Raw genomic sequence first — 23,638 nt, forward strand, 5'->3', positions numbered from 1 at the left:
TAACTTGTAGAAATCTGCTGTACGAGTTCCTTGAAAGCAAGAACCTCTATGTATGGATATGTCTTCATGCCTTAGATTGTGCCTCGAATATAGTGTACACATCAACCCAGGAAAGGAAAGAATTGACTCGCCAAATATACAAAGAGATCAAAAGTGCCGAGCCAAGTGACCCCTTGAGGCTTCCAAGAGCTTTTCTGTCTTTCACACACTAAGTAAATACTGAGCACCTACGATGAGCTAGGAGGCATGTAATAAGTTTCAGGGAATAGAAGGTGGAGAGAAGAAGACACAGAGTTCCTGCTTTCACTGAGACGACTCTAATGATACATCACAGGCAGATCCTTTGAGAACCTATAGAGGGGCCTCTTCCCTCACCACAAAACCTGGGTGTCAGGGAAGGCTTTCCAGAGGCACCATTTCGTTGAGGTCCATAGGTTGAACCTAGGTAAACCAGGGTTGAGTTGCAGGAAGAATTTCAGGCAGGTAAAATAGCATCTTGGAAGGCTATGTGACCAGGGAAACTTAGGACATTCAAGAAACGAAAAATGCCCTATGGGATGGAAGCCAAAGAGTGCAGAGGGCATTCCAGGCAAAAGACATCAGAGAAGAACGTGAGGAGCAAGCCTGAAGGGAAGTGGTCCTATCTTCAATATGCTGGGAAAATATGAGAGCCGTTGGAGCAGGGAGGTGACAGCATTGCATCTGCATTTCCAAAAGGTCATCTTGCTCCACATCACTAATGATTGGAGAGGCTCAACTCCAAACTCCAAGGAGGGACCACTTCACATGAGTCCGATTGGGCCTCACTGCAATGTCTGTCAATAACCAGTGCTGGAGAAGATGTGGAGCAAAGGGAACTCTCCTCCACGGGGAGTAGGAATGGGCGTGGGTAGAGCCGGTATGGAAAAGAATATGGAGGTTCCCGAAGGAACTAAAAGTGGAAGTAGCGTATGGTTCAGCAGTCCGACTCCCAGGCATGGACACACCCACGGTATAAGTGAACAAGATAGATGCCCCGTTTGGGCACATCTATCTGTGCGTGCGTGCGCACATGCGCATGCGCGATGGCCTGCGAGGCAGGGGGTGGGGCGGGGGCTGGGGCTCTGGCGGGAGTCCGTGCAAGCCCCGGGATTGCCTGAGGCAAGCCAAAGGAGCCCCAGATGGAGACGGGACTGCCGGTCGTCGGGTGTCCTGGAAGCCGAATGCGAATGCGGAGGGGCTCGCGGGCCGCGCGGAGGCAACCCAGGTCTGCAGCGGGAGTCGGGGCCCCGGCCAGCCGCTCCCCGCGGCCCGGGAGGGGCTGGGGCTGCGGGGGGGGATCCAAGAATCGGGATGCGCGGCGGGGGCTAAAGGACCTCTTCTGGTAGGCAAAAAGCCTCGAGCACCCGGGATTCCCAGGTGGTCTCCCATCCAAGATCCTAACCGGGCCCGACCCTGCTTAGCTTCCGAGATCAGACGAGATCGGGCGCCTTCAGGCTGATACGGCCTGAGACAGTGGCGCTTGGCTCGGGGCGCCCTAAGAGCCTTGCGCTTCGCCTCCCTTTCGCTCTGCCCTGCAGGTCGGGCCAACGGGCCGCACCTCTCGTCGCGGGGCGTGCTGTACTTGAGCCGCACGACCCGCGACCGGACTCCAACCTGCTGACGCCGGCCCGCCCCCCGGAACACCGCCAACACCAGAGCAGCAAGCGCCTGGCCGGGCCCGGGGGCCCGAGGGGCTTCCAGGACCCCCCATTGACCGGGAGGGCGTGCGTGCATGCGTGCGCGCGGGGCCTGGGGGCTGGGCTGAGGGGTGCGGAGGTCTCGGCGCCCTCCCACCCGCGGCAACTCCAGACCCGGCCGCGCTGGCTGAGCGGGGCCTCCCCCGGATCCCATTCGCTGCTCAGGCCCGCGCGGCCCCAGATGTGTCGGTCTTCGGCGCCCGCCGCCTCCCAACCCCAGCGGCCCAGGGGCCTCTGAACCTCCTGCGGGCCTAGGCGCAGCGAAACTTGAGCGCCCAACTTGCCCGGCACCTGTCCGGTGCCCAAACCCAGCAGAAGCCAGGGAGGCGCGGTCGACCGGAGCGCCTCAGCCCCTCCCCTTCGCACTACCGAGGCCCCCCCTTTGCCCCCACGCCAAGCCTTCGACCTTCCTGAGAGAGCAGACGAGCCACAGGCAGGCACACAGACAGACACACAGACACTCGCACGCACCCACGCCAAGGGAGACAGCTGGCCTGCGCAAGCTCCTCAGCCAGAGCCAGAGCGCCTGGGAGAGGCGGGGGCCAGATGAACGGGCCGGCGGCTGGCTGTCAGGAGATACAGAGGCAGAAATACATGAAGATTCCGAGACAGACTCCAAGACGGCAAGAGGAGATACAGACACACACACACACACACACACACACACACACACACACTTGAGTGTGGTCTTTGGAAATACTTGTGTTCGTAGTTGCTGGGTTGAGCCCAACTTTAATACAACCCATGGACTGCGGCCCATCAGGCTCCTCTGTCCGTGGCATTTCCCAGGCGAGGATACTGGGAGTGGGTTGCCATTTCCTTCTCCGGCGGGATCTTCCCGACCCAGGGATCAAACCCCAGTCTCCTGCGCGCGGATGCCTTGCCATCTGAACCAGGACATTGCTAATTCCCTAGGCAAAATACAAAGAATAGAGCTCGTGTTCTACTAAATGGAAAGATGATTTCAAAAACAGAAGCTGTCCTTTGTTGGTATCTTTGAATCTTTATGTAGTTTTCGTTGATTTTTACTGTTAAGGCTAACTGAACAAGGCAAGAGAGAAACCCCAGAATTGAAAAGCAATGGACGTTTTTGAAAGAAACATGTGCAGGTGAAGCTCTCTTCCTTTTTGAGAGATGGTTAAATGCAAAATCTTGATTCAACACATATGACTTTTGTGCACTTTCTTTCAAATCTCCATGACGAAGCCCTAAGGTGTCCAGGAAGAAAGGAGTAGAGGGGCAGACAAAAAGAGCAACCTTTCCCCTTGGTGCCATCTCAACCAGCTGCTTAGTTCCTTCATCTCAAGGACTATCATCTGGGCTTCTCTGGTTTGTCTGATTCTTGTTTCGGGGACCGTTTCTAGTCACAAGGCTGTCAACAGTGGGGGTGGTGTGTGTGTGGGGGGGGAAGCCCTTCTTTCCATTCCACATGAGACCCAGTGGACAATCCAGGCCCTGCCCACTGCATTGAGTGTGCAGCAACAATATCAACGGTAATGCGGGTGAACAACACGTATTCCTGGAATCCACTCCGTTGGCTACTGACTGTGTGTGGTGGTGGTCTGGAACCTAGACCTGGAAGCTTTCTGGATGATTGCAAATGACACCAAAGTCTGAGGACGATGGAAGATCTTCACATTTCTGCAAGAGCCACACACGTCCAGAAGGAACCACAAGACTTGCCTGAAATGGTCAAGGTATAAGTAATGGACTCAACGTTGGAAGGTCTCCACCTTTGCTATGGAAGTCAAACGATCGTTCTTTGAAATGAAAATGGAGCATAATGAACGTTCTCATGCTTCTAGAGCCTTTGAAAAGCCCTAACTTGTAGAAATCTGCTGTACGAGTTCCTTGAAAGCAAGAACCTCTATGTATGGATATGTCTTCATGCCTTAGATTGTGCCTCGAATATAGTGTACACATCAACCCAGGAAAGGAAAGAATTGAATCGCCAAACATACAAAGAGATCAAAAGTGCCGAGCCAAGTGACCCCTTGAGGCTTCCAAGAGCTTTTCTGTCTTTCACACACTAAGTAAATACTGAGCACCTACGATGAGCTAGGAGGCATATAATAAGTTTCAGGGAATAGAAGGCGGAGAGAAGAAGACACAGAGTTCCTGCTTTCACTGAGACGACTCTAATGATACATCACAGGCAGATCCTTTGAGAACCTACAGAGGGGCCTCTTCCCTCACCACAAAACCTGGGTGTCAGGGAAGGCTTTCCAGAGGCACCATTTCGTTGAGGTCCATAGGTTGAACCTAGGTAAACCAGGGTTGAGATGCAGGAAGAATTTCAGGCCGGGAAAATAGCATCTTGGAAGGCTATGTGACCAGGGAAACTTAGGACATTCAAGAAACGAAAAATGCCCTATGGGATGGAAGCCAAAGAGTGCAGAGGGCATTCCAGGCAAAAGACATCAGAGAAGAACGTGAGGAGCAAGCCTGAAGGGAAGTGGTCGTATCTTCAATATGCTGGGAAAATACGAGAGCCGTTGGAGCAGGGAGGTGACAGCATTGCATCTGCATTTCCAAAAGGTCATCTTGCTCCACATCACTAATGATTGGAGAGGCTCAACTCCAAACTCCAAGGAGGGACCACTTCACATGAGTCCGATTGGGCCTCACTGCAATGTCTGTCAATAACCAGTGCTGGAGAAGATGTGGAGCAAAGGGAACTCTCCTCCACGGGGAGTAGGAATGGGCGTGGGTAGAGCCGGTATGGAAAAGAATATGGAGGTTCCCGAAGGAACTAAAAGTGGAAGTAGCGTATGGTTCAGCAGTCCGACTCCCAGGCATGGACACACCCACGGTATAAGTGAACAAGATAGATGCCCCGTTTGGGCACATCTATCTGTGCGTGCGTGCGCACATGCGCATGCGCGATGGCCTGCGAGGCAGGGGGTGGGGCGGGGGCTGGGGCTCTGGCGGGAGTCCGTGCAAGCCCCGGGATTGCCTGAGGCAAGCCAAAGGAGCCCCAGATGGAGACGGGACTGCCGGTCGTCGGGTGTCCTGGAAGCCGAATGCGAATGCGGAGGGGCTCGCGGGCCGCGCGGAGGCAACCCAGGTCTGCAGCGGGAGTCGGGGCCCCGGCCAGCCGCTCCCCGCGGCCCGGGAGGGGCTGGGGCTGCGGGGGGGGATCCAAGAATCGGGATGCGCGGCGGGGGCTAAAGGACCTCTTCTGGTAGGCAAAAAGCCTCGAGCACCCGGGATTCCCAGGTGGTCTCCCATCCAAAATCCTAACCGGGCCCGACCCTGCTTAGCTTCCGAGATCAGACGAGATCGGGCGCCTTCAGGCTGATACGGCCTGAGACAGTGGCGCTTGGCTCGGGGCGCCCTAAGAGCCTTGCGCTTCGCCTCCCTTTCGCTCTGCCCTGCAGGTCGGGCCAACGGGCCGCACCTCTCGTCGCGGGGCGTGCTGTACTTGAGCCGCACGACCCGCGACCGGACTCCAGCCTGCTGACGCCGGCCCGCCCCCCGGAACACCGCCAACACCAGAGCAGCAAGCGCCTGGCCGGGCCCGGGGGCCCGAGGGGCTTCCAGGACCCCCCATTGACCGGGAGGGCGTGCGTGCATGCGTGCGCGCGGGGCCTGGGGGCTGGGCTGAGGGGTGCGGAGGTCTCGGCGCCCTCCCACCCGCGGCAACTCCAGACCCGGCCGCGCTGGCTGAGCGGGGCCTCCCCCGGATCCCATTCGCTGCTCAGGCCCGCGCGGCCCCAGATGTGTCGGTCTTCGGCGCCCGCCGCCTCCCAACCCCAGCGGCCCAGGGGCCTCTGAACCTCCTGCGGGCCTAGGCGCAGCGAAACTTGAGCGCCCAACTTGCCCGGCACCTGTCCGGTGCCCAAACCCAGCAGAAGCCAGGGAGGCGCGGTCGACCGGAGCGCCTCAGCCCCTCCCCTTCGCACTACCGAGGCCCCCCCTTTGCCCCCACGCCAAGCCTTCGACCTTCCTGAGAGAGCAGACGAGCCACAGGCAGGCACACAGACAGACACACAGACACTCGCACGCACCCACGCCAAGGGAGACAGCTGGCCTGCGCAAGCTCCTCAGCCAGAGCCAGAGCGCCTGGGAGAGGCGGGGGCCAGATGAACGGGCCGGCGGCTGGCTGTCAGGAGATACAGAGGCAGAAATACATGAAGATTCCGAGACAGACTCCAAGACGGCAAGAGGAGATACAGACACACACACACATACACACACACACACACACACACACACACACTTGAGTGTGGTCTTTGGAAATACTTGTGTTCGTAGTTGCTGGGTTGAGCCCAACTTTAATACAACCCATGGACTGCGGCCCATCAGGCTCCTCTGTCCGTGGCATTTCCCAGGCGAGGAATCTGGGAGTGGGTTGCCATTTCCTTCTCCGGCGGGATCTTCCCGACCCAGGGATCAAACCCCAGTCTCCTGCGCGCGGATGCCTTGCCATCTGAACCAGGACATTGCTAATTCCCTAGGCAAAATACAAAGAATAGAGCTCGTGTTCTACTAAATGGAAAGATGATTTCAAAAACAGAAGCTGTCCTTTGTTGGTATCTTTGAATCTTTATGTAGTTTTCGTTGATTTTTACTGTTAAGGCTAACTGAACAAGGCAAGAGAGAAACCCCAGAATTGAAAAGCAATGGACGTTTTTGAAAGAAACATGTGCAGGTGAAGCTCTCTTCCTTTTTGAGAGATGGTTAAATGCAAAATCTTGATTCAACACATATGACTTTTGTGCACTTTCTTTCCAATCTCCATGACGAAGCCCTAAGGTGTCCAGGAAGAAAGGAGTAGAGGGGCAGACAAAAAGAGCAACCTTTCCCCTTGGTGCCATCTCAACCAGCTGCTTAGTTCCTTCATCTCAAGGACTATCATCTGGGCTTCTCTGGTTTGTCTGATTCTTGTTTCGGGGACCGTTTCTAGTCACAAGGCTGTCAACAGTGGGGGTGGTGTGTGTGTGGGGGGGGAAGCCCTTCTTTCCATTCCACATGAGACCCAGTGGACAATCCAGGCCCTGCCCACTGCATTGAGTGTGCAGCAACAATATCAACGGTAATGCGGGTGAACAACACGTATTCCTGGAATCCACTCCGTTGGCTACTGACTGTGTGTGGTGGTGGTCTGGAACCTAGACCTGGAAGCTTTCTGGATGATTGCAAATGACACCAAAGTCTGAGGACGATGGAAGATCTTCACATTTCTGCAAGAGCCACACACCTCCAGAAGGAACCACAAGACTTGCCTGAAATGGTCAAGGTATAAGTAATGGACTCAACGTTGGAAGGTCTCCACCTTTGCTATGGAAGTCAAACGATCGTTCTTTGAAATGAAAATGGAGCATAATGAACGTTCTCATGCTTCTAGAGCCTTTGAAAAGCCCTAACTTGTAGAAATCTGCTGTACGAGTTCCTTGAAAGCAAGAACCTCTATGTATGGATATGTCTTCATGCCTTAGATTGTGCCTCGAATATAGTGTACACATCAACCCAGGAAAGGAAAGAATTGACTCGCCAAACATACAAAGAGATCAAAAGTGCCGAGCCAAGTGACCCCTTGAGGCTTCCAAGAGCTTTTCTGTCTTTCACACACTAAGTAAATACTGAGCACCTACGATGAGCTAGGAGGCATATAATAAGTTTCAGGGAATAGAAGGCGGAGAGAAGAAGACACAGAGTTCCTGCTTTCACTGAGACGACTCTAATGATACATCACAGGCAGATCCTTTGAGAACCTACAGAGGGGCCTCTTCCCTCACCACAAAACCTGGGTGTCAGGGAAGGCTTTCCAGAGGCACCATTTCGTTGAGGTCCATAGGTTGAACCTAGGTAAACCAGGGTTGAGATGCAGGAAGAATTTCAGGCCGGGAAAATAGCATCTTGGAAGGCTATGTGACCAGGGAAACTTAGGACATTCAAGAAACGAAAAATGCCCTATGGGATGGAAGCCAAAGAGTGCAGAGGGCATTCCAGGCAAAAGACATCAGAGAAGAACGTGAGGAGCAAGCCTGAAGGGAAGTGGTCGTATCTTCAATATGCTGGGAAAATACGAGAGCCGTTGGAGCAGGGAGGTGACAGCATTGCATCTGCATTTCCAAAAGGTCATCTTGCTCCACATCACTAATGATTGGAGAGGCTCAACTCCAAACTCCAAGGAGGGACCACTTCACATGAGTCCGATTGGGCCTCACTGCAATGTCTGTCAATAACCAGTGCTGGAGAAGATGTGGAGCAAAGGGAACTCTCCTCCACGGGGAGTAGGAATGGGCGTGGGTAGAGCCGGTATGGAAAAGAATATGGAGGTTCCCGAAGGAACTAAAAGTGGAAGTAGCATATGGTTCAGCAGTCCGACTCCCAGGCATGGACACACCCACGGTATAAGTGAACAAGATAGATGCCCCGTTTGGGCACATCTATCTGTGCGTGCGTGCGCACATGCGCATGCGCGATGGCCTGCGAGGCAGGGGGTGGGGCGGGGCTGGGGCTCTGGCGGGAGTCCGTGCAAGCCCCGGGATTGCCTGAGGCAAGCCAAAGGAGCCCCAGATGGAGACGGGACTGCCGGTCGTCGGGTGTCCTGGAAGCCGAATGCGAATGCGGAGGGGCTCGCGGGCCGCGCGGAGGCAACCCAGGTCTGCAGCGGGAGTCGGGGCCCCGGCCAGCCGCTCCCCGCGGCCCGGGAGGGGCTGGGGCTGCGGGGGGGGATCCAAGAATAGGGACGCGCGGCGGGGGCTAAAGGACCTCTTCTGGTAGGCAAAAAGCCTCGAGCACCCGGGATTCCCAGGTAGTCTCCCATCCAAGATCCTAACCAGGCCCGACCCTGCTTAGCTTCCGAGATCAGACGAGATCGGGCGCCTTCAGGCTGATAGGGCCGGAGCCGGAGGCCATTGGCGCCGTGGGCTCTAAGAGCCTTGCGCTTCGCCTCCCTTTCGCTCTGCCCTGCAGGTCGGGCCAACGGGCCGCACCTCTCGTCGCGGGGCGTGCTGTACTTGAGCCGCAAGACCCGCGACCGGACTCCAGCCTGCTGATGCCAGCCCGCCCCCCGAACACCGCCAACACCAGAGCAGCAAGCGCCTGGCCGGGCCCGGGGGCCCGAGGGGCTTCCAGGACCCCCCATTGACCGGGAGGGCGTGCGTGCATGCGTGCGCGCGGGGCCTGGGAGCTGGGCTGAGGGGTGTGGAGGTCTCGGCGCCCTCCCACCCCCGGCCAATCCAGACCTGGCCGCGCTGGCTGAGCGGGGCCTCCCCCGGATCCCATTCGCTGCTCAGGCCCGCGCGGCCCCGGAGGTGTCGGTCTTCGGTGCCCGCCGCCTCCCAACCCCCGCGGCCCAAGGGCCTCTGAACCTCCTGCGGGCCTAGGCGCAGCGAAACTTGAGAGCCCAACTTGCCCGGCACCTGTCCGGTGCCCAAACCCACCAGAAGCCAGGAAGGCGCGGTCGAGCGGAGCGCCTCAGCCCCTCCCCTTCGCACTACCGAGGCCCCCCCTTTGCCCCCACGCCAAGCCTTCGACCTTCCTGAGAGAGCAGACGAGCCACAGGCAGGCACACAGACAGACACACAGACACTCGCACGCACCCACGCCAAGGGAGACAGCTGGCCTGTGCAAGCTCCTCAGCCAGAGCCAGAGCGCCTGGGAGAGGCGGGGGCCAGACGAACGGGCCGGCGGCTGGCTGTCAGGAGATATAGAGGCAGAAATACATGAAGATTCCGAGACAGACTCCAAGACGGCAAGAGGAGATACACACACACACACACACACACACACACACAGACACACACTTGAGTGTGGTCTTTGGAAATACTTGTGTTCGTAGTTGCTGGGTTGAGCCCAACTTTAATACAACCCATGGACTGCGGCCCATCAGGCTCCTCTGTCCGTGGCATTTCCCAGGCGAGGATACTGGGAGTGGGTTGCCATTTCCTTCTCCGGCGGGATCTTCCCGACCCAGGGATCAAACCCCAGTCTCCTGCGCGCGGATGCCTTGCCATCTGAACCAGGACATTGCTAATTCCCTAGGCAAAATACAAAGAATAGAGCTCGTGTTCTACTAAATGGAAAGATGATTTCAAAAACAGAAGCTGTCCTTTGTTGGTATCTTTGAATCTTTATGTAGTTTTCGTTGATTTTTACTGTTAAGGCTAACTGAACAAGGCAAGAGAGAAACCCCAGAATTGAAAAGCAATTGACGGTTTTGAAAGAAACATGTGCAGGTGAAGCTCTCTTCCTTTTTGAGAGATGGTTAAATGCAAAATCTTGATTCAACACATATGACTTTTGTGCACTTTCTTTCAAATCTCCATGACAAAACCCTAAGGCGTCCAGGAAGAAAGGAGTAGAGCAGACAAAAAGAGCAACCTTTCCCCTTGGTGCCATCGCAACCAGCTGCTTAGTTCCTTCATCTCAAGGACTATCATCTGGGCTTCTCTGGTTTGTCTGATTCTTGTTTCGGGGACCGTTTCTCGTCACAAGGCTGTCAACAGTGGGGGTGGGGGTGTGTGTGGGGGGGGGAGCCCTTCTTTCCATTCCACATGAGACCCAGTGGACAATCCAGGCCCTGCCCACTGCATTGAGTGTGCAGCAACAATATCAACGGTAATGCCGGTGAACAACGCGTATTCCTGGAATCCACTCCGTTGGCTACTGACTGTGTGTGGTAGTGGTCTGGAACCTAGACCTGGAAGCTTTCTGGATGATTGCAAATGACACCAAAGTCTGAGGACGATGGAAGATCTTCACATTTCTGCAAGAGCCACACACGTCCAGAAGGAACCACAAGACTTGCCTGAAATGGTCAAGGTATAAGTAATGGACTCAACGTTGGAAGGTCTCCACCTTTGCTATGGAAGTCAAACGATCGTTCTTTGAAATGAAAATGGAGCATAATGAACGTTCTCATGCTTCTAGAGCCTTTGAAAAGCCCTAACTTGTAGAAATCTGCTGTACGAGTTCCTTGAAAGCAAGAACCTCTATGTATGGATATGTCTTCATGCCTTAGATTGTGCCTCGAATATAGTGTACACATCAACCCAGGAAAGGAAAGAATTGAATCGCCAAACATACAAAGAGATCAAAAGTGCCGAGCCAAGTGACCCCTTGAGGCTTCCAAGAGCTTTTCTGTCTTTCACACACTAAGTAAATACTGAGCACCTACGATGAGCTAGGAGGCATATAATAAGTTTCAGGGAATAGAAGGCGGAGAGAAGAAGACACAGAGTTCCTGCTTTCACTGAGACGACTCTAATGATACATCACAGGCAGATCCTTTGAGAACCTATAGAGGGGCCTCTTCCCTCACCACAAAACCTGGGTGTCAGGGAAGGCTTTCCAGAGGCACCATTTCGTTGAGGTCCATAGGTTGAACCTAGGTAAACCAGGGTTGAGATGCAGGAAGAATTTCAGGCCGGGAAAATAGCATCTTGGAAGGCTATGTGACCAGGGAAACTTAGGACATTCAAGAAACGAAAAATGCCCTATGGGATGGAAGCCAAAGAGTGCAGAGGGCATTCCAGGCAAAAGACATCAGAGAAGAACGTGAGGAGCAAGCCTGAAGGGAAGTGGTCGTATCTTCAATATGCTGGGAAAATACGAGAGCCGTTGGAGCAGGGAGGTGACAGCATTGCATCTGCATTTCCAAAAGGTCATCTTGCTCCACATCACTAATGATTGGAGAGGCTCAACTCCAAACTCCAAGGAGGGACCACTTCACATGAGTCCGATTGGGCCTCACTGCAATGTCTGTCAATAACCAGTGCTGGAGAAGATGTGGAGCAAAGGGAACTCTCCTCCACGGGGAGTAGGAATGGGCGTGGGTAGAGCCGGTATGGAAAAGAATATGGAGGTTCCCGAAGGAACTAAAAGTGGAAGTAGCGTATGGTTCAGCAGTCCGACTCCCAGGCATGGACACACCCACGGTATAAGTGAACAAGATAGATGCCCCGTTTGGGCACATCTATCTGTGCGTGCGTGCGCACATGCGCATGCGCGATGGCCTGCGAGGCAGGGGGTGGGGCGGGGCTGGGGCTCTGGCGGGAGTCCGTGCAAGCCCCGGGATTGCCTGAGGCAAGCCAAAGGAGCCCCAGATGGAGACGGGACTGCCGGTCGTCGGGTGTCCTGGAAGCCGAATGCGAATGCGGAGGGGCTCGCGGGCCGCGCGGAGGCAACCCAGGTCTGCAGCGGGAGTCGGGGCCCCGGCCAGCCGCTCCCCGCGGCCCGGGAGGGGCTGGGGCTGCGGGGGGGGATCCAAGAATCGGGATGCGCGGCGGGGGCTAAAGGACCTCTTCTGGTAGGCAAAAAGCCTCGAGCACCCGGGATTCCCAGGTGGTCTCCCATCCAAGATCCTAACCGGGCCCGACCCTGCTTAGCTTCCGAGATCAGACGAGATCGGGCGCCTTCAGGCTGATACGGCCTGAGACAGTGGCGCTTGGCTCGGGGCGCCCTAAGAGCCTTGCGCTTCGCCTCCCTTTCGCTCTGCCCTGCAGGTCGGGCCAACGGGCCGCACCTCTCGTCGCGGGGCGTGCTGTACTTGAGCCGCACGACCCGCGACCGGACTCCAGCCTGCTGACGCCGGCCCGCCCCCCGGAACACCGCCAACACCAGAGCAGCAAGCGCCTGGCCGGGCCCGGGGGCCCGAGGGGCTTCCAGGACCCCCCATTGACCGGGAGGGCGTGCGTGCATGCGTGCGCGCGGGGCCTGGGGGCTGGGCTGAGGGGTGCGGAGGTCTCGGCGCCCTCCCACCCGCGGCAACTCCAGACCCGGCCGCGCTGGCTGAGCGGGGCCTCCCCCGGATCCCATTCGCTGCTCAGGCCCGCGCGGCCCCAGATGTGTCGGTCTTCGGCGCCCGCCGCCTCCCAACCCCAGCGGCCCAGGGGCCTCTGAACCTCCTGCGGGCCTAGGCGCAGCGAAACTTGAGCGCCCAACTTGCCCGGCACCTGTCCGGTGCCCAAACCCAGCAGAAGCCAGGGAGGCGCGGTCGACCGGAGCGCCTCAGCCCCTCCCCTTCGCACTACCGAGGCCCCCCCTTTGCCCCCACGCCAAGCCTTCGACCTTCCTGAGAGAGCAGACGAGCCACAGGCAGGCACACAGACAGACACACAGACACTCGCATGCACCCACGCCAAGGGAGACAGCTGGCCTGCGCAAGCTCCTCAGCCAGAGCCAGAGCGCCTGGGAGAGGCGGGGGCAAGACGAACGGGCCGGCGGCTGGCTGTCAGGAGATACAGAGGCAGAAATACATGAAGATTCCGAGACAGACTCCAAGACGGCAAGAGGAGATACAGACACACACACACACACACACACACACACAGACACACACTTGAGTGTGGTCTTTGGAAATACTTGTGTTCGTAGTTGCTGGGTTGAGCCCAACTTTAATACAACCCATGGACTGCGGCCCATCAGGCTCCTCTGTCCGTGGCATTTCCCAGGCGAGGATACTGGGAGTGGGTTGCCATTTCCTTCTCCGGCGGGATCTTCCCGACCCAGGGATCAAACCCCAGTCTCCTGCGCGCGGATGCCTTGCCATCTGAACCAGGACATTGCTAATTCCCTAGGCAAAATACAAAGAATAGAGCTCGTGTTCTACTAAATGGAAAGATGATTTCAAAAACAGAAGCTGTCCTTTGTTGGTATCTTTGAATCTTTATGTAGTTTTCGTTGATTTTTACTGTTAAGGCTAACTGAACAAGGCAAGAGAGAAACCCCAGAATTGAAAAGCAATTGACGGTTTTGAAAGAAACATGTGCAGGTGAAGCTCTCTTCCTTTTTGAGAGATGGTTAAATGCAAAATCTTGATTCAACACATATGACTTTTGTGCACTTTCTTTCAAATCTCCATGACAAAACCCTAAGGCGTCCAGGAAGAAAGGAGTAGAGGGGCAGACAAAAAGAGCAACCTTTCCCCTTGGTGCCATGGCAACCAGCTGCTTAGTTCCTTCATCTCAAGGACTATCATCTGGGCTTCTCTGGTTTGTCTGATTCTTGTTTCGGGGACCGTTTCTCGTCACAAGGCTGTCAACAGTGGGGGTGGGGGTGTGTGTGTGGGGGGGGGAGCCCTTCTTTCCATTCCACATGAGACCCAGTGGACAATCCAGGCCCTGCCCACTGCATTGAGTGTGCAGCAACAATATCAACGGTAATGCCGGTGAACAACGCGTATTCCTGGAATCCACTCCGTTGGCTACTGACTGTGTGTGGTGGTGGTCTGGAACCTAGACCTGGAAGCTTTCTGGATGATTGCAAATGACACCAAAGTCTGAGGACGATGGAAGATCTTCACATTTCTGCAAGAGCCACACACCTCCAGAAGGAACCACAAGACTTGCCTGAAATGGTCAAGGTATAAGTCTTGGACTCAACGTTGGAAGGTCTCCACCTTTGCTATGGAAGTCAAACGATCGTTCTTTGAAATGAAAATGGAGCATACTGAACGTTCACATGCTTCTAGAGCATTTGAAAAGCCCTAACTTGTAGAAATCTGCTGTACGAGTTCCTTGAAAGCAAGAACCTCTATGTATGGATATGTCTTCATGCCTTAGATTGTGCCTCGAATATAGTGTACACATCAACCCAGGAAAGGAAAGAATTGACTCGCCAAATATACAAAGAGATCAAAAGTGCCGAGCCAAGTGACCCCTTGAGGCTTCCAAGAGCTTTTCTGTCTTTCACACACTAAGTAAATACTGAGCACCTACGATGAGCTAGGAGGCATGTAATAAGTTTCAGGGAATAGAAGGCGGAGAGAAGAAGACACAGAGTTCCTGCTTTCACTGAGACGACTCTAATGATACATCACAGGCAGATCCTTTGAGAACCTATAGAGGGGCCTCTTCCCTCACCACAAAACCTGGGTGTCAGGGAAGGCTTTCCAGAGGCACCATTTCGTTGAGGTCCATAGGTTGAACCTAGGTAAACCAGGGTTGAGTTGCAGGAAGAATTTCAGGCCGGGAAAATAGCATCTTGGAAGGCTATGTGACCAGGGAAACTTAGGACATTCAAGAAACGAAAAATGCCCTATGGGATGGAAGCCAAAGAGTGCAGAGGGCATTCCAGGCAAAAGACATCAGAGAAGAACGTGAGGAGCAAGCCTGAAGGGAAGTGGTCGTATCTTCAATATGCTGGGAAAATACGAGAGCCGTTGGAGCAGGGAGGTGACAGCATTGCATCTGCATTTCCAAAAGGTCATCTTGCTCCACATCACTAATGATTGGAGAGGCTCAACTCCAAACTCCAAGGAGGGACCACTTCACATGAGTCCGATTGGGCCTCACTGCAATGTCTGTCAATAACCAGTGCTGGAGAAGATGTGGAGCAAAGGGAACTCTCCTCCACGGGGAGTAGGAATGGGCGTGGGTAGAGCCGGTATGGAAAAGAATATGGAGGTTCCCGAAGGAACTAAAAGTGGAAGTAGCGTATGGTTCAGCAGTCCGACTCCCAGGCATGGACACACCCACGGTATAAGTGAACAAGATAGATGCCCCGTTTGGGCACATCTATCTGTGCGTGCGTGCGCACATGCGCATGCGCGATGGCCTGCGAGGCAGGGGGTGGGGCGGGGGCTGGGGCTCTGGCGGGAGTCCGTGCAAGCCCCGGGATTGCCTGAGGCAAGCCAAAGGAGCCCCAGATGGAGACGGGACTGCCGGTCGTCGGGTGTCCTGGAAGCCGAATGCGAATGCGGAGGGGCTCGCGGGCCGCGCGGAGGCAACCCAGGTCTGCAGCGGGAGTCGGGGCCCCGGCCAGCCGCTCCCCACGGCCCGGGAGGGGCTGGGGCTGCGGGGGGGGATCCAAGAATAGGGACGCGCGGCGGGGGCTAAAGGACCTCTTCTGGTAGGCAAAAAGCCTCGAGCACCCGGGATTCCAGGTGGTCTCCCATCCAAGATCCTAACCAGGCCCGACCCTGCTTAGCTTCCGAGATCAGACGAGATCGGGCGCCTTCAGGCTGATAGGGCCAGAGCCGGAGGTGGTTGGCGCCGTTCGCTCTAAGAGCCTTGCGCTTCGCCTCCCTTTCGCTCTGCCCTGCAGGTCGAGCCAACGGGCCGCACCTCTCGTCGGGGGGCGTGCTGTACTTGAGCCGCAAGACCCGGGACCGGACTCCAGCCTGCTGACGCCAGCCCGCCCCCCGAACACCGCCAACACCAGAGCAGCAAGCGCCTGGCCGGGCCCGGGGGCCCGAGGGGCTTCCAGGACCCCCCATTGACCGGGAGGGCGTGCGTGCATGCGTGCGCGCGGGGCCTGGGGGCTGGGCTGAGGGGTGCGGAGGTCTCGGCGCCCTCCCACCCCCGGCCACTCCAGACCTGGCCGCGCTGGCTGAGCGGGGCCTCCCCCGGATCCCATTCACTGCTCAGGCCCGCGCGGCCCCGGAGGTGTCGGTCTTCGGCGCCCGCCGCCTCCCAACCCCCGCGGCCCAGGGGCCTCTGAACGTCCTGCGGGCCTAGGCGCAGCGAAACTTGAGAGCCCAACTTGCCCGGCACCTGTCCGGTGCCCAAACCCACCAGAAGCCAGGAAGGCGCGGTCGAGCGGAGCGCCTCAGCCCCTCCCCTTCGCACTACCGAGGCCCCCCCTTTGCCCCCACGCCAAGCCTTCGACCTTCCTGAGAGAGCAGACGAGCCACAGGCAGGCACACAGACAGACACACAGACACTCGCACGCACCCACGCCAAGGGAGACAGCTGGCCTGCGCAAGCTCCTCAGCCAGAGCCAGAGCGCCTGGGAGAGGCGGGGGCCAGACGAACGGGCCGGCGGCTGGCTGTCAGGAGATACAGAGGCAGAAATACATGAAGATTCCGAGACAGATTCCAAGACGGCAAGAGGAGATACAGACACACACACACACACACACACACACACACACACACACTCTTGAGTGTGGTCTTTGGAAATACTTGTGTTCGTAGTTGCTGGGTTGAGCCCAACTTTAATACAACCCATGGACTGCGGCCCATCAGGCTCCTCTGTCCGTGGCATTTCCCAGGCGAGGATACTGGGAGTGGGTTGCCATTTCCTTCTCCGGCGGGATCTTCCCGACCCAGGGATCAAACCCCAGTCTCCTGCGCGCGGATGCCTTGCCATCTGAACCAGGACATTGCTAATTCCCTAGGCAAAATACAAAGAATAGAGCTCGTGTTCTACTAAATGGAAAGATGATTTCAAAAACAGAAGCTGTCCTTTGTTGGTATCTTTGAATCTTTATGTAGTTTTCGTTGATTTTTACTGTTAAGGCTAACTGAACAAGGCAAGAGAGAAACCCCAGAATTGAAAAGCAATTGACGGTTTTGAAAGAAACATGTGCAGGTGAAGCTCTCTTCCTTTTTGAGAGATGGTTAAATGCAAAATCTTGATTCAACACATATGACTTTTGTGCACTTTCTTTCAAATCTCCATGACAAAACCCTAAGGCGTCCAGGAAGAAAGGAGTAGAGGGGCAGACAAAAAGAGCAACCTTTCCCCTTGGTGCCATCGCAACCAGCTGCTTAGTTCCTTCATCTCAAGGACTATCATCTGGGCTTCTCTGGTTTGTCTGATTCTTGTTTCGGGGACCGTTTCTCGTCACAAGGCTGTCAACAGTGGGGGTGGGGGTGTGTGTGGGGGGGGGAGCCCTTCTTTCCATTCCACATGAGACCCAGTGGACAATCCAGGCCCTGCCCACTGCATTGAGTGTGCAGCAACAATATCAACGGTAATGCCGGTGAACAACGCGTATTCCTGGAATCCACTCCGTTGGCTACTGACTGTGTGTGGTGGTGGTCTGGAACCTAGACCTGGAAGCTTTCTGGATGATTGCAAATGACACCAAAGTCTGAGGACGATGGAAGATCTTCACATTTCTGCAAGAGCCACACACCTCCAGAAGGACCACAAGACTTGCCTGAAACGGTCAAGGTATAAGTCTTGGACTCAACGTTGGAAGGTCTCCACCTTTGCTATGGAAGTCAAACGATCTTTCTTTGAAATGAAAATGGAGCATACTGAACGTTCACATGCTTCTAGAGCATTTGAAAAGCCCTAACTTGTAGAAATCTGCTGTACGAGTTCCTTGAAAGCAAGAACCTCTATGTATGGATATGTCTTCATGCCTTAGATTGTGCCTCGAATATAGTGTACACATCAACCCAGGAAAGGAAAGAATTGACTCGCCAAATATACAAAGAGATCAAAAGTGCCGAGCCAAGTGACCCCTTGAGGCTTCCAAGAGCTTTTCTGTCTTTCACACACTAAGTAAATACTGAGCACCTACGATGAGCTAGGAGGCATGTAATAAGTTTCAGGGAATAGAAGGTGGAGAGAAGAAGACACAGAGTTCCTGCTTTCACTGAGACGACTCTAATGATACATCACAGGCAGATCCTTTGAGAACCTATAGAGGGGCCTCTTCCCTCACCACAAAACCTGGGTGTCAGGGAAGGCTTTCCAGAGGCACCATTTCGTTGAGGTCCATAGGTTGAACCTAGGTAAACCAGGGTTGAGTTGCAGGAAGAATTTCAGGCAGGTAAAATAGCATCTTGGAAGGCTATGTGACCAGGGAAACTTAGGACATTCAAGAAACGAAAAATGCCCTATGGGATGGAAGCCAAAGAGTGCAGAGGGCATTCCAGGCAAAAGACATCAGAGAAGAACGTGAGGAGCAAGCCTGAAGGGAAGTGGTCCTATCTTCAATATGCTGGGAAAATATGAGAGCCGTTGGAGCAGGGAGGTGACAGCATTGCATCTGCATTTCCAAAAGGTCATCTTGCTCCACATCACTAATGATTGGAGAGGCTCAACTCCAAACTCCAAGGAGGGACCACTTCACATGAGTCCGATTGGGCCTCACTGCAATGTCTGTCAATAACCAGTGCTGGAGAAGATGTGGAGCAAAGGGAACTCTCCTCCACGGGGAGTAGGAATGGGCGTGGGTAGAGCCGGTATGGAAAAGAATATGGAGGTTCCCGAAGGAACTAAAAGTGGAAGTAGCGTATGGTTCAGCAGTCCGACTCCCAGGCATGGACACACCCACGGTATAAGTGAACAAGATAGATGCCCCGTTTGGGCACATCTATCTGTGCGTGCGTGCGCACATGCGCATGCGCGATGGCCTGCGAGGCAGGGGGTGGGGCGGGGGCTGGGGCTCTGGCGGGAGTCCGTGCAAGCCCCGGGATTGCCTGAGGCAAGCCAAAGGAGCCCCAGATGGAGACGGGACTGCCGGTCGTCGGGTGTCCTGGAAGCCGAATGCGAATGCGGAGGGGCTCGCGGGCCGCGCGGAGGCAACCCAGGTCTGCAGCGGGAGTCGGGGCCCCGGCCAGCCGCTCCCCGCGGCCCGGGAGGGGCTGGGGCTGCGGGGGGGGATCCAAGAATCGGGATGCGCGGCGGGGGCTAAAGGACCTCTTCTGGTAGGCAAAAAGCCTCGAGCACCCGGGATTCCCAGGTGGTCTCCCATCCAAGATCCTAACCGGGCCCGACCCTGCTTAGCTTCCGAGATCAGACGAGATCGGGCGCCTTCAGGCTGATACGGCCTGAGACAGTGGCGCTTGGCTCGGGGCGCCCTAAGAGCCTTGCGCTTCGCCTCCCTTTCGCTCTGCCCTGCAGGTCGGGCCAACGGGCCGCACCTCTCGTCGCGGGGCGTGCTGTACTTGAGCCGCACGACCCGCGACCGGACTCCAACCTGCTGACGCCGGCCCGCCCCCCGGAACACCGCCAACACCAGAGCAGCAAGCGCCTGGCCGGGCCCGGGGGCCCGAGGGGCTTCCAGGACCCCCCATTGACCGGGAGGGCGTGCGTGCATGCGTGCGCGCGGGGCCTGGGGGCTGGGCTGAGGGGTGCGGAGGTCTCGGCGCCCTCCCACCCGCGGCAACTCCAGACCCGGCCGCGCTGGCTGAGCGGGGCCTCCCCCGGATCCCATTCGCTGCTCAGGCCCGCGCGGCCCCAGATGTGTCGGTCTTCGGCGCCCGCCGCCTCCCAACCCCAGCGGCCCAGGGGCCTCTGAACCTCCTGCGGGCCTAGGCGCAGCGAAACTTGAGCGCCCAACTTGCCCGGCACCTGTCCGGTGCCCAAACCCAGCAGAAGCCAGGGAGGCGCGGTCGACCGGAGCGCCTCAGCCCCTCCCCTTCGCACTACCGAGGCCCCCCCTTTGCCCCCACGCCAAGCCTTCGACCTTCCTGAGAGAGCAGACGAGCCACAGGCAGGCACACAGACAGACACACAGACACTCGCACGCACCCACGCCAAGGGAGACAGCTGGCCTGCGCAAGCTCCTCAGCCAGAGCCAGAGCGCCTGGGAGAGGCGGGGGCCAGATGAACGGGCCGGCGGCTGGCTGTCAGGAGATACAGAGGCAGAAATACATGAAGATTCCGAGACAGACTCCAAGACGGCAAGAGGAGATACAGACACACACACACACACACACACACACACACACACACACACACTTGAGTGTGGTCTTTGGAAATACTTGTGTTCGTAGTTGCTGGGTTGAGCCCAACTTTAATACAACCCATGGACTGCGGCCCATCAGGCTCCTCTGTCCGTGGCATTTCCCAGGCGAGGATACTGGGAGTGGGTTGCCATTTCCTTCTCCGGCGGGATCTTCCCGACCCAGGGATCAAACCCCAGTCTCCTGCGCGCGGATGCCTTGCCATCTGAACCAGGACATTGCTAATTCCCTAGGCAAAATACAAAGAATAGAGCTCGTGTTCTACTAAATGGAAAGATGATTTCAAAAACAGAAGCTGTCCTTTGTTGGTATCTTTGAATCTTTATGTAGTTTTCGTTGATTTTTACTGTTAAGGCTAACTGAACAAGGCAAGAGAGAAACCCCAGAATTGAAAAGCAATGGACGTTTTTGAAAGAAACATGTGCAGGTGAAGCTCTCTTCCTTTTTGAGAGATGGTTAAATGCAAAATCTTGATTCAACACATATGACTTTTGTGCACTTTCTTTCAAATCTCCATGACGAAGCCCTAAGGTGTCCAGGAAGAAAGGAGTAGAGGGGCAGACAAAAAGAGCAACCTTTCCCCTTGGTGCCATCTCAACCAGCTGCTTAGTTCCTTCATCTCAAGGACTATCATCTGGGCTTCTCTGGTTTGTCTGATTCTTGTTTCGGGGACCGTTTCTAGTCACAAGGCTGTCAACAGTGGGGGTGGTGTGTGTGTGGGGGGGGAAGCCCTTCTTTCCATTCCACATGAGACCCAGTGGACAATCCAGGCCCTGCCCACTGCATTGAGTGTGCAGCAACAATATCAACGGTAATGCGGGTGAACAACACGTATTCCTGGAATCCACTCCGTTGGCTACTGACTGTGTGTGGTGGTGGTCTGGAACCTAGACCTGGAAGCTTTCTGGATGATTGCAAATGACACCAAAGTCTGAGGACGATGGAAGATCTTCACATTTCTGCAAGAGCCACACACCTCCAGAAGGAACCACAAGACTTGCCTGAAATGGTCAAGGTATAAGTAATGGACTCAACGTTGGAAGGTCTCCACCTTTGCTATGGAAGTCAAACGATCGTTCTTTGAAATGAAAATGGAGCATAATGAACGTTCTCATGCTTCTAGAGCCTTTGAAAAGCCCTAACTTGTAGAAATCTGCTGTACGAGTTCCTTGAAAGCAAGAACCTCTATGTATGGATATGTCTTCATGCCTTAGATTGTGCCTCGAATATAGTGTACACATCAACCCAGGAAAGGAAAGAATTGAATCGCCAAACATACAAAGAGATCAAAAGTGCCGAGCCAAGTGACCCCTTGAGGCTTCCAAGAGCTTTTCTGTCTTTCACACACTAAGTAAATACTGAGCACCTACGATGAGCTAGGAGGCATATAATAAGTTTCAGGGAATAGAAGGCGGAGAGAAGAAGACACAGAGTTCCTGCTTTCACTGAGACGACTCTAATGATACATCACAGGCAGATCCTTTGAGAACCTACAGAGGGGCCTCTTCCCTCACCACAAAACCTGGGTGTCAGGGAAGGCTTTCCAGAGGCACCATTTCGTTGAGGTCCATAGGTTGAACCTAGGTAAACCAGGGTTGAGATGCAGGAAGAATTTCAGGCCGGGAAAATAGCATCTTGGAAGGCTATGTGACCAGGGAAACTTAGGACATTCAAGAAACGAAAAATGCCCTATGGGATGGAAGCCAAAGAGTGCAGAGGGCATTCCAGGCAAAAGACATCAGAGAAGAACGTGAGGAGCAAGCCTGAAGGGAAGTGGTCGTATCTTCAATATGCTGGGAAAATACGAGAGCCGTTGGAGCAGGGAGGTGACAGCATTGCATCTGCATTTCCAAAAGGTCATCTTGCTCCACATCACTAATGATTGGAGAGGCTCAACTCCAAACTCCAAGGAGGGACCACTTCACATGAGTCCGATTGGGCCTCACTGCAATGTCTGTCAATAACCAGTGCTGGAGAAGATGTGGAGCAAAGGGAACTCTCCTCCACGGGGAGTAGGAATGGGCGTGGGTAGAGCCGGTATGGAAAAGAATATGGAGGTTCCCGAAGGAACTAAAAGTGGAAGTAGCGTATGGTTCAGCAGTCCGACTCCCAGGCATGGACACACCCACGGTATAAGTGAACAAGATAGATGCCCCGTTTGGGCACATCTATCTGTGCGTGCGTGCGCACATGCGCATGCGCGATGGCCTGCGAGGCAGGGGGTGGGGCGGGGGCTGGGGCTCTGGCGGGAGTCCGTGCAAGCCCCGGGATTGCCTGAGGCAAGCCAAAGGAGCCCCAGATGGAGACGGGACTGCCGGTCGTCGGGTGTCCTGGAAGCCGAATGCGAATGCGGAGGGGCTCGCGGGCCGCGCGGAGGCAACCCAGGTCTGCAGCGGGAGTCGGGGCCCCGGCCAGCCGCTCCCCGCGGCCCGGGAGGGGCTGGGGCTGCGGGGGGGGATCCAAGAATCGGGATGCGCGGCGGGGGCTAAAGGACCTCTTCTGGTAGGCAAAAAGCCTCGAGCACCCGGGATTCCCAGGTGGTCTCCCATCCAAGATCCTAACCGGGCCCGACCCTGCTTAGCTTCCGAGATCAGACGAGATCGGGCGCCTTCAGGCTGATACGGCCTGAGACAGTGGCGCTTGGCTCGGGGCGCCCTAAGAGCCTTGCGCTTCGCCTCCCTTTCGCTCTGCCCTGCAGGTCGGGCCAACGGGCCGCACCTCTCGTCGCGGGGCGTGCTGTACTTGAGCCGCACGACCCGCGACCGGACTCCAGCCTGCTGACGCCGGCCCGCCCCCCGGAACACCGCCAACACCAGAGCAGCAAGCGCCTGGCCGGGCCCGGGGGCCCGAGGGGCTTCCAGGACCCCCCATTGACCGGGAGGGCGTGCGTGCATGCGTGCGCGCGGGGCCTGGGGGCTGGGCTGAGGGGTGCGGAGGTCTCGGCGCCCTCCCACCCGCGGCAACTCCAGACCCGGCCGCGCTGGCTGAGCGGGGCCTCCCCCGGATCCCATTCGCTGCTCAGGCCCGCGCGGCCCCAGATGTGTCGGTCTTCGGCGCCCGCCGCCTCCCAACCCCAGCGGCCCAGGGGCCTCTGAACCTCCTGCGGGCCTAGGCGCAGCGAAACTTGAGCGCCCAACTTGCCCGGCACCTGTCCGGTGCCCAAACCCAGCAGAAGCCAGGGAGGCGCGGTCGACCGGAGCGCCTCAGCCCCTCCCCTTCGCACTACCGAGGCCCCCCCTTTGCCCCCACGCCAAGCCTTCGACCTTCCTGAGAGAGCAGACGAGCCACAGGCAGGCACACAGACAGACACACAGACACTCGCACGCACCCACGCCAAGGGAGACAGCTGGCCTGCGCAAGCTCCTCAGCCAGAGCCAGAGCGCCTGGGAGAGGCGGGGGCCAGATGAACGGGCCGGCGGCTGGCTGTCAGGAGATACAGAGGCAGAAATACATGAAGATTCCGAGACAGACTCCAAGACGGCAAGAGGAGATACAGACACACACACACATACACACACACACACACACACACACACA

General features: G+C 56.2%; 6 pseudogenes; all 6 read right to left on the bottom strand.

Annotated features, from left to right (window-relative positions):
- Positions 1-1,373: 1,373 nt before the first annotated feature.
- On the bottom strand, positions 1,374-1,493 carry LOC147350681 (5S ribosomal RNA; annotated as a pseudogene).
- A 3,419-nt stretch (positions 1,494-4,912) lies between these two features.
- LOC147350682 (5S ribosomal RNA) lies at positions 4,913-5,032 on the bottom strand (annotated as a pseudogene).
- A 6,957-nt stretch (positions 5,033-11,989) lies between these two features.
- On the bottom strand, positions 11,990-12,109 carry LOC147350683 (5S ribosomal RNA; annotated as a pseudogene).
- A 3,422-nt stretch (positions 12,110-15,531) lies between these two features.
- LOC147350684 (5S ribosomal RNA) lies at positions 15,532-15,650 on the bottom strand (annotated as a pseudogene).
- A 3,420-nt stretch (positions 15,651-19,070) lies between these two features.
- LOC147350685 (5S ribosomal RNA) lies at positions 19,071-19,190 on the bottom strand (annotated as a pseudogene).
- Positions 19,191-22,613: 3,423 nt separating this feature from the next.
- LOC147350686 (5S ribosomal RNA) lies at positions 22,614-22,733 on the bottom strand (annotated as a pseudogene).
- Between the last annotated feature and the right edge of the window lie 905 nt (positions 22,734-23,638).

The sequence above is a fragment of the Bos grunniens genome, chromosome 20 (assembly GCF_055505025.1).
Source record: "Bos grunniens cultivar Pamir isolate PY7600 chromosome 20, Bosgru_T2T1.0, whole genome shotgun sequence".
Lineage (NCBI taxonomy): Eukaryota > Metazoa > Chordata > Mammalia > Artiodactyla > Bovidae > Bos > Bos grunniens.